Here is a 15,916-nt window from a genome sequence, read left to right as displayed (position 1 = left end):
TAGAGACTTTCAGTTATTTTTTACTCACAACTGACTTGCAAAAAACAATTTGCTGCGTTCGATATGCTGCTTTAAAATTTGTATGTCTGTGTATGTCATTGAATTTTAAAAATAAATGTCGTACTAATGTTATTTTTATTACACAGTTTTAGTTTCTGTTTATATTTTCCTCAAAAATCTCGTTATTTTTAGCTAGTATTTTACGAGTGAGATTAATAATGTAATAAAAGCTAATTGATAAGTGATAATATAAATATTTAATTTTTCCTCGTTGACACTTCATTTTTACAAAATAGGTTATATATATTTCGGGTTTATTTTTATTATTTTATTTATTGGGCCCGTAAAGACAGTTTTAAAAAAATGGTAGTAGTATAATATCTTGTTAAATTCGTTTAATTAAACATTGCAGACGTTAAAGGTTTGCAACGTAAGCATGATCTATAGATGACGTTGAGTACTTACGCGGAAATCAATTCCCTCGCGTCTACATCTTTCCGAGAAGCCTCAGGCGTCACGTTTTTAACTTTGGAATAAACATAATAGTTTAAGTTGGTAAAGCTTGAACAGCGAGTAAGTTATTGAATCTTATTAAAATATTCTTTTGAATTTTGGCTTTTCTTATCGGTAATTGTAATTAATTGTGAATAACAAATATTAACTATCCCTTACCTACCGTAGTTATTCTGGGTCACTAACTAATTAAGTAATGCTGTCTAACATTAGAACATGTGATTAGTGGGTAGTACTTACCCAAGTGGCCTTGTTAAATGCCCTACCACCATGTAAAATCAACAAATACGTTTATAATTTCAAAGTATATATATCATGTATATTATTATTACCGATAATGTTCATTATAAAGGTCAAACATGCATATTGGTCACCAGTTGGTCACCTCTGACCATAAGACATTTCAACTTTATAAAATATTAGTCATTCTCATTATGAAATGTTACCAACTATGGGTTCTTAGTCGATATAGGCCTTTATGTATCTGTGATTCCAGTAGCGTTTATTTCCGGTGAAATATTTTCAATGCTGAAAGTTTAATATAATACTTTTCAATTTCGATAGATTACCGACTAATTAAATTGAAATATAAAATTTAAGGGCAGTCTATTTTCGATATTAAAAAAATCCATTCAAATTATGATCCTCATTTAATTTTCTTTTTTCCTCAAATTGAATGTAAAATAACGCTTTATAGCGACATTACCGGGACACCGTAATCTGAGACGTTCGATACACAGTATAAATCATGACACGAAATTTTAATTGGTTATAAAATTCTGGCGAAATGTTTATCGCGAAATTTATTAATTTAGTTATTATAGCCGTTTAGTTCAAAAATTCTTGGACGGTAGTATGTATCAAAAGTTAGCGGTGTGCTGTTACATTTTAGTCTTTCTGTGTATGATGTTAAGATTCAAGATGTGTGTATTTATTCTTTAAGCCGTGTGTACCGTTCAGTCTTAACAATGGCCATAATAAAAGCCATAAACGTCACGATGTTTGGCGTCCCATGGAGCGCAGGGAAGATCTGTTAACGAGAACGAAACACGTCCTAGAACTTCCGTCAAAGAATAATCTGTGTAAAAGTGGCACACATTCGAGACAATTGTGTTTAATATCCTTCTATTTTTTTTTTATTATTATAAATGTATAATAATCAAGGAAATAATAAAGAGAAATAAAAGTACATTGTTTTGTTATAAAATAAACTGTTTGCATACTCATAAGCGAGGTACTGTTAATAAATCCATTATAATCTATTAGCAAACTACCCCGAATGATAAATAAGAATAATATCAAATTTGGTTTAAGTCGTAACTTAATTGTGAAACACAGAACAAAATTTGTCCGCGGCTTATCTTTAAGTTTAAAATTATTAACTGCCAAATTCACAATTTTATTGTTACATACAGCCGAACCGACCACCGGGTTCGCACAGGCGATTTTTTGCGTTATAATTTGGAAACGGTCTTATCTTCTAAAGTATTTTAATTAAAATTATTCGAATGGTAAAGGGTAAATGACAATTTTAGTATATATTCAATAACTGGAAAAAAATGGTTTCACAAATAACATATTTATAAATAGTTTTTATTAATTTGTAATAGGTAAAAATAGTAAAAAATTATTGAGTGTATTTGATGAAAATAATATATTGGATAAAATCTGTCATATTTTTATAAAATACTTACAAAATATATGTACAAACCTTGCTCGTTTAACGCTCCTTCTATTACGAAATCCGTATCAGAATCGGTCGAGTGGCTTAGAATGTGGAGATACAGACAGAGACAGAAAGCGGTTTACGTTTGATACTATTAAATGAATATAGATTTATTTTTTAACAATATCGTAGTTCTACATTTAATTATATATAAAATTATCATAAAATTATTATTTCAAATATATTTGATAATTTCATGCAAATAGTTTTGATTTATTTAATTTTAATTGATTATTCTTTTTATTGTTATTATTAAATCATAACATACTCGTTATATGATAGATCAAGTGAATCATCATCATCAATGTGATCAGAACATATGAATCTTAAACAAATAATGTAGGTTTAAACCCGAGCAACCACTACTGAGATTTCATTTGCTAAATTGTTATGTTTAGAATTCGTCGCGTGATCAACAGTATCAACACTGGAATATGCCGTTTCTTTGAGGGAAAAGAAGGCCTTAACCCAGTTGTGGAATAATTACAGGTTGTTACTTTATATGATCTTTATTGTATAGGTCTAGTGAATACCAAACGTTACATCTACACTTCTTTAGTCTACTGTGTTGAATAGGGCGACGACAGGCGCTCGCGCAGGTTCAATGACCGGTCCGTTACGCGCTTTACGTAATCACGTAGTTTCGGGGCCGTAACCTTCAAGTTCAACCCCGTAACATAATTTTTGGGTCAAATTGAAATAATGAATAAGGTGGGGTTTGTATTTGTTGATATTTATCTACACATAAAAAGGTTTGTATAACTAATTTATACAATGCTGTCTTTTGAATAATTGTAGAAAAATAGCAATTAGTGTTTTACTAAAAACCTACTAATTAAATTCGTGCTTTATAAAATGCACCATTTTAATTTGCTTAATTTATTAAAAGTAATGAAAAATGAATATATTAAACTGCTTACACCTTCACGCACTTTTCCTCCTATGATATTAACCGAGTTATAACAAATTATAAGTTACTATAAACTTCTTTGTAATTTTTTTATTAGATCTAATTTAACAATGTAAAATAGTAATTACAACGTTAGTCCGATCTCATATCGTTTGTTTACAACGTTGTTATAATTAAACTAATGCCTTAATTGCGGCCAAATTGTTTTTCACACTCGATACGATCTAATCTTTTTATTTAAATGTTTTTTTTTCGTGAAATATTTATTATTTATTTATGTTTTAAGTGTGTATATTTCGAATTAGGCTAATTGATTAATAAATTTATTATGCATACCAATTATGTCATAGCATAAAGTAGAAATTTACAAATCCAGATACTCAAGGGTGGAGCGTAGCAGGCGAACTTTATACGTATTACATTGTTCTGTAGTTTCGAACAAGGCATAGACATGAAGCAAGACTTACGATTATGTTTATTTATCATATAAAAATGGGAATGAGTGACTTTAAATGCAAAGCATATAGAATATATACATACACTTAAATCCTCAAGTTCCGCTGCCTTTACACTTGGCTGGTTAATCCTTAGCCTCTTATCTTTTTGTGTTACGTTCTATATTCATTGGGCAGATTAATTACCTGGGAAAAGTTGACATTTCCTTCGATAATATTTGACGTATTAGTTATAATTATTTTAAATTATTATTTAGGTATATGTAGACTAAGGATATAGTATTGAGATCGAAATATCATGCTCTAAACCATAGTAACTGGCTGGAGCCACATTGGGTCCTTATAGTTTTCAATTTCCTATTAGTTCCAAAATATTATTATGGAATGTTCCCATGTTGTATTTTATTTTCCCTCGCTCTCGCTTCCAATCCGATGGTACAGCAATCCAACACGACCGGAAAGAGATCAGGTGCTGTTCCTGTGGCTGTACGTGTTTTCTGAATGAAAGTGAAACGTTATTAACTTCTTCATTTCAGGTTAATCTTGGAGCTCGAGACTCCCTTCGTGATGTTTCTAACCAGGCATACAATACTTACAGTTTCTTTACAATATATTAACAACAATGTTATGTATGTTCTCACATACATTGATTCGTATGTAAGGTAAATAACAAAATCAGGAAATTTTGCCAACTTCAATACTGTTCAGATGCAAATTGAGACATTGAAAGCATTTTTAGTTTTGTAAGAATTAATACACTACATAGTAGACAAATTAATATTATCGGCCGGTTTGATTCAATGGTGAAATTTTTTTATTGATTTAAGAAAAATATTACACATGTATATAAGTATATTTCTTTTTATTTTAATAATCTAGAATTACTTTCTTCTACAAATTAATAAATTTGAATTTGAAGAATCGTCTAGTATTTGCAACGAAGGTCCAATAACCAAACAAATCAAGTAAATCAAACATTCAAGAGTTGAACACATTTTCCCTCGGATTAAGATGCGTGGACCAGTCGACTCAAACTATTATGGGGATCAATAACTGACACAATGGAATTGTAAAAGGGGGCTCATATTTTTATATTCACAAAAAACCTAACTCTTCCTCCGTCCCTCTGGGACGCGCTATTGTATGCCATAATGTTTTTACTTTGATATAAGAGCGAATATTGTCCGACAGGATATTTGTTGTTCACATCGTCTGGAGAAAAAAAACTGGAAAGCTAAAATATATTGTACTTTATTCCCTTGAACATAGAGTTGAATTTTGGTTCATTATCTCAAAGAAAGTGTTTAAATCATCTAGTGCGTGTATTGATTGAAGTGACTCCTGTAACGTTTTTACATAATACGTGTCTTTTGTCAGGGGTGGGAAACTTGTGAGCACGGATATATAGCGTTTTATGTCTCTTTTGTTTGCAATTTCTAACCTAATGCAAGATTTCCGACTTTTACAATATATAATTATTGAAGTACATTCTAAGCAAATAAACAGTCACTTATTGTTTTGCTACAATTTATTACTAATCATAATAAATTAAAAAAAATATGAATGAAGTATAAAAGACTAAATATTAATTTTTAAAAAAATATTTAGTAAGTAAGTTTCTTGTACTTTTAGTTTGCGCACTTCGAGTGTAATTCAATGTGCATAAGAATTTAACCTACATACAATGATGACAGGCCAAGTGAAGTGGAATGCTATCAAGGCTGTGCTCGCTGCACACAATCTGTCTCCTCACCTGGCGTCGGTAAAAATAGCTACTCATAATTTAAAAGTTAACATAACATATCATATTGAGTGAAGATAAGACTACTGTGGTAAAATGTTTATCTGTAATATTTAAAAAAAAATTACATACATATGTACAATGAGTGGAGATATTTATTTACTTAGATATGTATTAGATTTTTTTTTTTATGTATACTAATTATTAAATATAAAAAGTAATACATTTTTGATAAAAAAAAACTGTTTGAATTCAAGACCATCACTTATGTCATTTATAGAAAGGTAAAGGTATATAGTATAGAAAGCTTCTTATAGTGATCACGTTTATTGATAGTAATGTTTCAATCCCTGGTTAATACCTAAGTTTAAAAAGTTTTATGCAATATGATCCGATTGTAAATACACTAAAGTCTTTGTTTTAAAAACATCACTCATACTAGAAAGAGCAAAAGACAGTGAGTTGGCGCGCCTACGCCACGGCATTGCTAGGGCGCAACCCATGAATAGTCCCTGTTTTATTGCCCCTTTTATTTATTACAGTGAAGATTGAAAGGGGACGCATTTCTGGACGGCGAGATGATTGCGACGAACACATCAAGACTGCCATATGCATAGCTATGAAATGGTACTTACATGATGTGGCTAATATAGTGAAAAAGATAAATAAATATATGTATACATAAATATGTCAAATTTGAATAAAATTGAAATAATTTCAATTAAAATGTTTAAAAAACTTGTAGTTGATTTTGGTCTCATAAAAAACTTAAAATTTGCAGGATTGAAGACAATATTAAACGATTCTATATTTAAATAAAAATTTAGTTGATGGAAACATTAAAAGATTCAACGTGTAATAATGCGTCAAACGAACTGTCATTATTTGTATTTACTAAATGACTAGGTATAGTAAGTCATCATAGTAACTTATCATATGTTTACCGCCAAGCTTCAATACTTAGGACCGTTGTGTTCCGGTTTGAAGGGCGAATGAGCCAGTGTAACCAGGCACAGGACTTAACATTTTTTTCTCATGGTTGTTGATGCATTGGCGATGTAAGAAATGGTTAAAATTTCTTACCGAGCCAATGCCTGGGCAGTGGTGGCCATTTACCAGCAAATGAAAAATTTGCTCAAACCCATACTAAAAAAGATGGAAAACTTAACTAAACTACTAAGTATCCAGGCCCTTACATATTATATATACCTACACCGATACTACTACATATATATATATATATATATATATATATATATATATATATATATATATATATATATATATATATATATATCTTTTCAAAAATCACAACGATTATAACTATAATTTCTAAAGATATTTCAATAAAATCATTGAACAAAAAATTTCAACCTCATAATTATACAATTTCAGCGATACGAGATGAGAAAATGTTTTCGATAGAATTTTAAAAACAAAAAGTAAACACATTGCACCTGTTAATCCTCATTCAATCTGCAAAATCAATACCTTGTTGCGAAACACATTTTACCTTTCCATAAAAGCAGTGCACTTCTCCCAATTTATGTATCAGGGGTGACTCCCCATAAAGTTCAGATGTGCAATAACGAGTCGGCCAGTTTAAACCGATATTACCAGCCGCTATGAAATATTGATGTCCTCCAACGTTGCATAGAGCACAACACAATGTTACATCGACGTCTGTACGAGAATAATGTGAAATTTGTTATTTTAAAATATGTTTTAGTTCGATCACTTTGCTTAAACTTAATGTGTAGCGTAAAAAATGCAACGTTTTTATTTATTTTTTAATTTCATATCTGTCACAACGATTCGGTGGAAGAGATTGCCATATGCTATAAACACAGTGTTATCATAACTTTTGAGTGGTAAAGCAAAAATATATATTTAGTTAATAACATTAAGTTACAACTTGTAATGCACATATAGTTTTTGCCTACTTTTATAAATTAAATCGAATATCGTGACAAATGTTGAATTTTTCCTTAATATGCACTATCGCCGAGCCGAATTCCTTTAAAATCGATACAGTGATTTTCTATCTGTCAAAAATGACAGTCGAATGAAAATTGCGTGCTTACTATATATTGGTCATTGATATATTTTTTTAATAAAATTCCACAAACTATTAATAATAAAATATTTGACGAATAAACAATGAATCTTACGTTATAATAAGTTTACGATTCTATCTAAAATAAATACAAATTAGTTCGTGAAAAATGGTATAGAATAGTTCAGAATTGTTTATGGTTGCATTTAGCAATAATAATAGAAGTAGAAAAATAATTAGTCTTCCAAATTTCTATCGAAAATACTTACGTCTTTGTAATAATCTATGACACTGCAAGGTAACTGGATTACCGTCACCGTAGCGTGTATCATCGGAATATATCGTTTCGATTGAGCTTTTGGCGTATCGTTCGCGGGATTACTTCCCCACGAGTCACCCCATGAGGGTGACGGACGTTATATGACTAACCTTAAATACATTTTGTTGGTCATAGATTTTAAAAATGTGATTGTATACAGTTCGGTGACCTTCAAAATGTTTTCATAACGTAAAATATGGTTAATTAATTAGACCGTGTGGAAAACTTAAACCCTTGCTATTATTTTCAATATATATACCATTTATGATTAACATTTATTCTATTCAATTACCCAATAATGATAAGATGTTTATCATTATGGAGTAATTAAATATAATAAATGATTGAAAGGGAGTAGTCTGGGTGATTAGATTTAAATAAATTTGCTTTACCTTGGCTGGAAATGGAGTTTCATTTGCCGATGACTCGGATAAAGCTTAGACAGAGACGGCGATGGAACGCAGCCGTCAATAAGTCTCGCCTCAGATCGGTCAGGGTTGGTAATTGACGGGGGTACGGATATATGCATCTAGGGTTGTCACTTCAAATAAATTTTTAAACAGATTAAGTATTCGCGAGAACCGTGAATTTTACTTTAACTTTGAACTTTCAATATATATGATGGTATTTTTAACATCATTTTACATATATTAGATTAGACAAGACACAACTCTACCGCTATATCACCTTATCTACCGTATTTACTTATATATTTTGTGTAATTCTTATCGGACTTAGATTTGATTTAATTTTAATGTCAAATTTTCTATCTTATCTTGTTAAATTTTCTTTTATATTTTTTAACTTTTAATGTCATAATATATATGTTTTTTTAAAGCAATTTGCGAAGAGTTTTTTGTATTCATTTTTCAATTATAAAATTGAAACTGTCAACCCTACCCACGCATTGTAGGGCAGTTACACAGCTCCTTCCCCTAAAACATTGTCATCTGAATTTGTGCCCGGAGTAAATAAGAGTCCCGGGGAGTCCTCGGCTCTAATGGCGGCAGATTTATAGATTTTCCTCGATGCCCCGCCGAGCCAGGATTAAATTACGCCCGCCGTATTGGCCGGGAGGAATATTAGCGCTACCATTTGTTTCGACGTATTTTCAACTGATTAAAATAACTACTTGGATTTTGAAAATATTTCACTGCCAAATGTATTTTCATTCAAAAGTAATGCGCTTTTAATAAAACAGGCATATTTATTTAACAAAAAAAAAAACTCCAATTAAATTATATGATGAATATCTTTGCGACTTGTCAAATGGATGTTTGATTATTTTAAATATGATGATAGATTGACTTGATGACGCTTTGATGAGATTAAATAAGATTAAGTATGTAGGTATAAAATTTATAGTTTCGTAAAAATTACCTTAGTAATTATTTTTGAAGTAAATTTTGCTGAAATATTTTTAATTTGTTAGTGAAGGATTAAAGAGGTCAGAAAGTTAAAGCTAGGTTTAAGAATTTAATATTTGAAGTGAAAACGGATTAATGAAAATTTGATAGACATCTAATATATCAATGTATTAAATTGCAACACTGAAAATAAGATTATTGTTTATACCTATACTGTTGGTATTTATAAATAGTTTGTTTTATAAAGCGTCATAAAAATAAACAAGAAGTTATAATAATTGGAAATATATACATTATCAGATTATGTTTTTATTCGTTCCTTTTTTATGAATTTTATAATTTCAAGACTAAGTACCTATCTTTAAAAACAAAAAAGGTGAAATGTAATCTCTTGCGTTTTAATAACGGCTTTCTTCTGCTCGGCCCCTCAGCAACCCTTTCGCGGCGGGCGAGCGCCCTCACCTTCTGATTTTTAAAATCGCAGCCAGGCTAAGTCGCAAGCGAAGTGGAAACCTTTTTTCTCTCGCTGAATTAAACGATAATTCTGTCTCTTTCTATCGTTTATTTTCTCTTTTTTCAATCCGGAAAAACACAACTAGAATTTAAGACTTGAGATTAGTGCCCACAAAAATAAATACACAAAAATTAGGATAAGGTCCTTTATGACAATTAAAATGATCTCAGGGGGCTTATTCTCTGCATGTGTATGCAACATTCAATATTCAAAACATTTACGCTAGTAGCAAAACTCAAACAAAGATCGTTTATACAAAGTTTTAACTTAATCGTTTAAGCGATGTGTGAACGCATGAATCTAGTCAATAGTTTGGTTCACACATACAAACAAAAATACAATTTAAAAATTAAACTAAATAAATCTAGCATTTAATCACAGGCTCAAATTAAATTACTCAAATAATAATATACCCTCCAACATCACTTTCTCTTACCGCCCCTTGATTCGAGACAAATACTTGTATCACAGCCCTTCGTCTGCTCGTACACTCGTTTCATTTACATTTGTACCGACGATATTTATGTACACATAATATTTTACACAAGGGGAAATCTCATCATTTTGTGTGTGATAGTGTATCATGTATATATTTCTAATGACTTTGATTTGCAATTGTTTTTTATCAACTAAATTCTGAATATTCATTTGTTTTAAACGAATTATCTTAATACCTTTTATCATAATTATGAAGTTAAAAGCAACAACTAAATCTGGAGAAAACGCCCTCCGAGAAAGTGTCGTCTGTCTGCGAAAGTAGCCTACATTGTATGCTCGAATACTTCAGCGACAAGGCTCCGTCAATTCTTGTAAATATTTATCTTTTACAACTTTTATTGCATAATATATTACAGTCAAAAATAAACGTCGCGTTAATTTATTGAAAAGAAAATATAAGAGATACTCGTATATTATACGCCTTTGAAAACTTTCATAAAAAGTTGTGATTATAAATACATAGATTGCAATCTTAACAATTCGTTATATCTATTTATGCATGAAATAGATAAAATGTTGTCCATAAATCGTGCCTGTGTTTCGGCATATTTTATTGCAATATTTTTTGTCTTTTGATAAATGCAGCACATGGACAAGTTAAGCGAAGACATACAGATTATAAATAATTAAAAAAAAAACATATGCGATGAGAAATCAAGCTAAGGCTCAGAATTAAATGGACTCCACGTCTACATAAAGCCATTCTTTCAAATGTAGTCTTGATAAGACGTCATAAATCAAAATGAGAGCATCAGTTTCCACTCTTGTCGCTATTACGTTAAGGTACAAACGCATTAATCATTTACAATTACGTTAAACGGTCGAAGGTTCCAGCGGGTAGACTCTGGCCGCATTGTGAATAGGTACTCGACTGACAGTGGACAAATAACAAAACTGGGTTAATCTTTTACCTCCCGAGACGCTTGGGGGTTGAGGTTCACCCTGCTCGGTGTCTCTTTCTCGTGCCACTAAAATGTAAAGGATAGATGGCGACGTATCAGTGGAAAAATGTAGTAAGGGAGTACTGATTGTTGTAAAATTCGACTTTATTTCCGAGATGATTGAGCACATTTTTAATTGCATTTTATATTTTGCCACAAGAATTTTAAAAGGTTTTTACAAGCTTATAAAATCTGAGCTTTATTTTAATGTCTATTGAGTCGTTTTTTGCAAATGATTTTTTTAGGATTTTCAGTATGATATTCATGTATTTGTTCCATCACGTCTGTACCGAAAGATGAAAATGCCATGAAAAGTTTGTCCTTGTTTCGCTTATAATATTGAACAGAGATGGTTTGTCATTACATTAAGTCACGGCCGAGGTTTTTACTTTTTCCGAGACTTTTTTCTAAGCGTTACGTAACTTTTAGTGATGTACAATTAAATAGATATAAAAGTGATTTGTAATTATGCATTTGCACCGTATTCGTTTGTTACTTATTTAGTGTAATTCGCCAAAATAATTTATATATAAATTTATTAAATCCTTAGGATTCCGTTAAAGTATTTTTTTTCCTGTCTAGACCGTCCAAATTAAACCGAAACGAAAACGAAGTTGAATAATAAAAAGCTTAAATTCCACAAACGATATCGCTTGAGATGTATTGAAATATTATTATACGCTTCAACCTATAATTTGATTAAATTCGGGGCGAAAAAGAAAAGGAGTGAATCAAATGGATCATTAGAATTCGGGTCGGTAATGATCGGCCGAGCAGGATGCTCGGTTTTGTTTGTTATATTAGCGTTGTTAGAATGTTCAGGTACCATTATTAAAATTGCCCAGCGCCGTGATATATCTGCCGCAGTACGCATCTCGATTTCGTTATAAACGAGAAAAATAACTTCTTCTTGGCACCGGATTATACTCTGCAGCGGATGAGAGCACTACGGAAAATTTTTAAGGCGATAACTTGGCATGTTATTATGGCAAATAATCCCGAGTGTTGAAGTGAGATTTTTCGTTTTTGCGCGTTAATTAAGATTTGAATTTTAAGTGCTTCTACATTCCTACTACTATTGTAATTTTATAAATCGAATAAGAATAAATCTTATTAAGGTTTAGAATTTCATTGACAAATGCAATAAGTTTTGTTTTCTTTTGAAATGTATATTTGAAGCGTTGAAGAAATATAAATTCTAAGGAAAATACTTCACGGAGATGTAGAGTGTTGACACATAGTCTACATACGGTCCATCAAACAAAACTTGATCGCTTTAATAATCGGTTTATGTTATTAAAGTTGATAACATATTACTTACTCAAGTATCAACCAATCGATATTTTCAAAAATACGTAAACCATTACTTCACAGAGCATAGCAATGCAGAGATACATTTCGTTGCAAAAATAAATAAATAAATAAAGAAAAAGAAAACGACTGGGTAAGTTAATGTACAATATAACTTTGGGCGATCTTACAAAATGGTCCAGACGTTTAGTAGTAGGCACAAAGAAACAATCGGTACTCCTGAACACTTCATCACGAATTACGCTTAACTAGTTGTATTACACATGATAACATTAATTCATTAACCATTGCCTTATAAAATCTGACCTTACAAGTACGATCCATAGAATCAGACGAATAGTGATTCGATCACGTAATTTTGAAATTAAAGATAAAATCGCAATATCTGCGCAAGATTGTCCCTTTATTGATGGTTAAAAGTTTAGTACATGTGCTCGCCTGTACACATATCAGGCTCTGGTATCCAGTGCAGAGCTACGATATCATTGCTACAATGTAAAGTAAAAGCAATTTCAAGCGGAGACTGTTGGCAGACGGCCAGTAGAAATAAGCTTGCTACCGCACCCGGAGAGCACCAATACATGCAGCCTGCGCACTTTATTCACTTAATTTATGAAATCTTCTAAATTTGCTACATTTATAACTTACGGCTAAAACAACAGAATCCAATGGTGATGCATACATCCATTTGCGTTTTCCCATTAATCAAACGACTGCTAGTGGAGTCGCTTTGTTCGTGTTAGTGAAAACGTTGATTTATTAAGCGTGAAATTTTATTTCAACCAATCGTAGAGATGTTTCTTGAAATTTTAATCCTGTGCGGAGTCATACAACTTAAAATTGAAGAGAGTTGGCGTTAAGCCAGATGTCGAATAGGTCTTAGGTTATGACAATGTCAAGCTACGCAGATAAAAGCTTAAACAATATCATCACATAAGTTTCGAGCGCCGACATCTTGTTACATTCACGAAGTCATTACTGTTGATACATCTGTCGAGTATGTTTGACGACAATAACAAACATTAAATGCACGTATGTAGATAAGTTATATAATTGTTGAAATATTATTTCATATCGCAGTATTAGTATTATCATTTTAGATTGTATTTGTTAAATTTATGATTTTAAAACAAGCATATATTATGTAATTTGTATCTTTTACGAAAAACTAGTTTTGATGTTTAGCCAGTGTTAACCATGTAAGCGTTTTTTATATAATAGGTTGATGTCAATTAGTCACTTTGTAGTAGAACTAAGATCTTATGTCCCTTGTGGCTGTAGTTCCACTGACTCACTCAGTCTTGAAACCGGAACACAACAATACTGAGAATTGCTGTTTGATGTCAAAATACCCGATGAGATTGCGGTACCTACCCAGAAGGACAAAGCCCTACTACCAAGTGAATAAAAGAAAACATTGTCATAGGTCAGCCATTTTGTATAAAATACTTATAAACTAATAACTAACTAATAACAAACCCATTTATTGCTTTTTCTGTTAGCGAAACCCGTATAAAAAACAGTTGAGTGGTTAAGAAAAACTAAGCTAAGATGCAGAAAGAGGGAGACAACGACTTTGTTTTAAACTATTTATAAATAAGTATAATTAATTATTATGAAGTATTAATAGTGCAGTTTTGATATAGAACTGTGAATAAGATCATTACAAAATTACAAAGTTATCATATTTAGAGTTGGCATCGGAGTATTGTGTTATTTGACATACCTATCAGATACAAATAAATCAGCGGGACTCAAATTCTTAAAGATTCGGGCCAAGCCGCTACGTCAATTCTATTTAATCCGTACAAAAATGTTTCACGTTAAATATTGTTTCATATATAACTACAGGAAAATTAATTTACAATACTAATGCATGCACAAGAGTAAAGAGTTTTGGTACAGTGGCGGTAAAATCAATTTGAGGCCAGTGTATTGGCGAGTGGCCAACGCGTCCACTGTCCGACTAACACTGCATATTATAATACAATAAACACTAGAAAATCAATCACATAACATTCACTCTGTATATGTATCCATGAATAGTATCTAATATTACACCTCAAGCTACATATATTACATACCTATTTAATTTAGTATTGTTATATTTATTTTTTGGAAAACAAAAGAGAAAATATGCACGTCTTCAAGATCAGAGCGTGTATTGAAATTATATAGTATTACTATTGTCATTTTCGATGGTCATGGAATGCAGAGGCGTGATACGTGGAGTAGATGTATCTATAGATTATATCAAAATTGAATTAATTTAATGCAACTGATTGCATATTGATTAGCGGTTTGATACGTTCACTGGGAATATAATATCGTTACGTTATGGCCGTAATGTATGTAACGTGGATATAGTATATGTATACACTCTTAGTATATAAAGAATATTTATAGGTAAAGTGAAATGAATTATCACTTTCATTAGTTTACCTTTATAAAACTTACACACAGTAAATGATTTAGAATAGAAAAAAATGATTTACATAAAATAGAAGAATTACTAAAAACTCAGATAGTTGATGAAATTGGCAGAGTTACTACCGACATACAGTTGGAACCAACTCTACAAGCACATGAAAACTCAGTGATGAGCACCACGGTAGGAACATAATTGTCGCTTGTTCCATCTCAGCTTTCGTATAGAATAGTGTAAAACCCTCTATGTCTTACTTAGTATTTTCTTACCAACAGTATATTTTTACACTCGTTTCAATTTTCATAATTCATTTCAGTACAACTTGTCTTAGTGTGTGCAAAATGGCTAATAAACTTATTATTATGAAACAATTTTTTTTTTGTTTTTGATACGAACAAAATCACAATAATGCGAGTAATTGTCTGGGAAAATATATCAGAATGTAATATCGATTTGATATGGAATTTGAAATTGACGTATCTAGAGGGCAAATTCTGTTATTTTGTAACCGATTTGCGTGTTCCGCGCTTCCATTTTAGCGTGCGTGTTCATAAGCTTCTTCGGAAGCCGTAGGCGAATTTTTATAAAATGTTTTATCATTTTTTTTTTTCTATTACAAAACATATAAATGTCTATTTAATTTTACTTTTAAATTATTTTTTTTGACACGAATATCGGTATACGTAAATACCAAAAATAATATCGCGATGGAAGGAAATATTTCCGTGGAATTAGGTTTACGAGTTTTCATAGCGAAAATTATTAAACACGAAAGTGTTAATACTATTGGAATATCCTTATGTAATGTAGATAACTCATTGATTTTTAGTACTAAGGCAGTTTAAAATTGATGTCCTATACGAAGAAATCTAAATGGTCAAGTGGACCGATAACTCATCATCGCCGTTGCATGGGGTAATTAGCAATGTAAAGAATATTCCTAAAACTGCCACTAATGTCTGGAAAAACCGAAATATAATGTTCATCGTGCCTGTAAATGCACCGGGCCATACATCAGATTGGATCAGAGTAATTCAAAGTAGGTATTGATGTTTAGCTGTACAATAAATGGTGATGGTAGTAAACGGGTACTCAGACACGCGTGTGGCAAGGGTGGGCCTTGGGTGGTTAGCAGTG

Source organism: Vanessa atalanta, chromosome 7 (genome assembly GCF_905147765.1).
Source record: "Vanessa atalanta chromosome 7, ilVanAtal1.2, whole genome shotgun sequence".
NCBI classification, from domain to species: domain Eukaryota; kingdom Metazoa; phylum Arthropoda; class Insecta; order Lepidoptera; family Nymphalidae; genus Vanessa; species Vanessa atalanta.
This window is presented reverse-complemented; position numbering follows the sequence as displayed.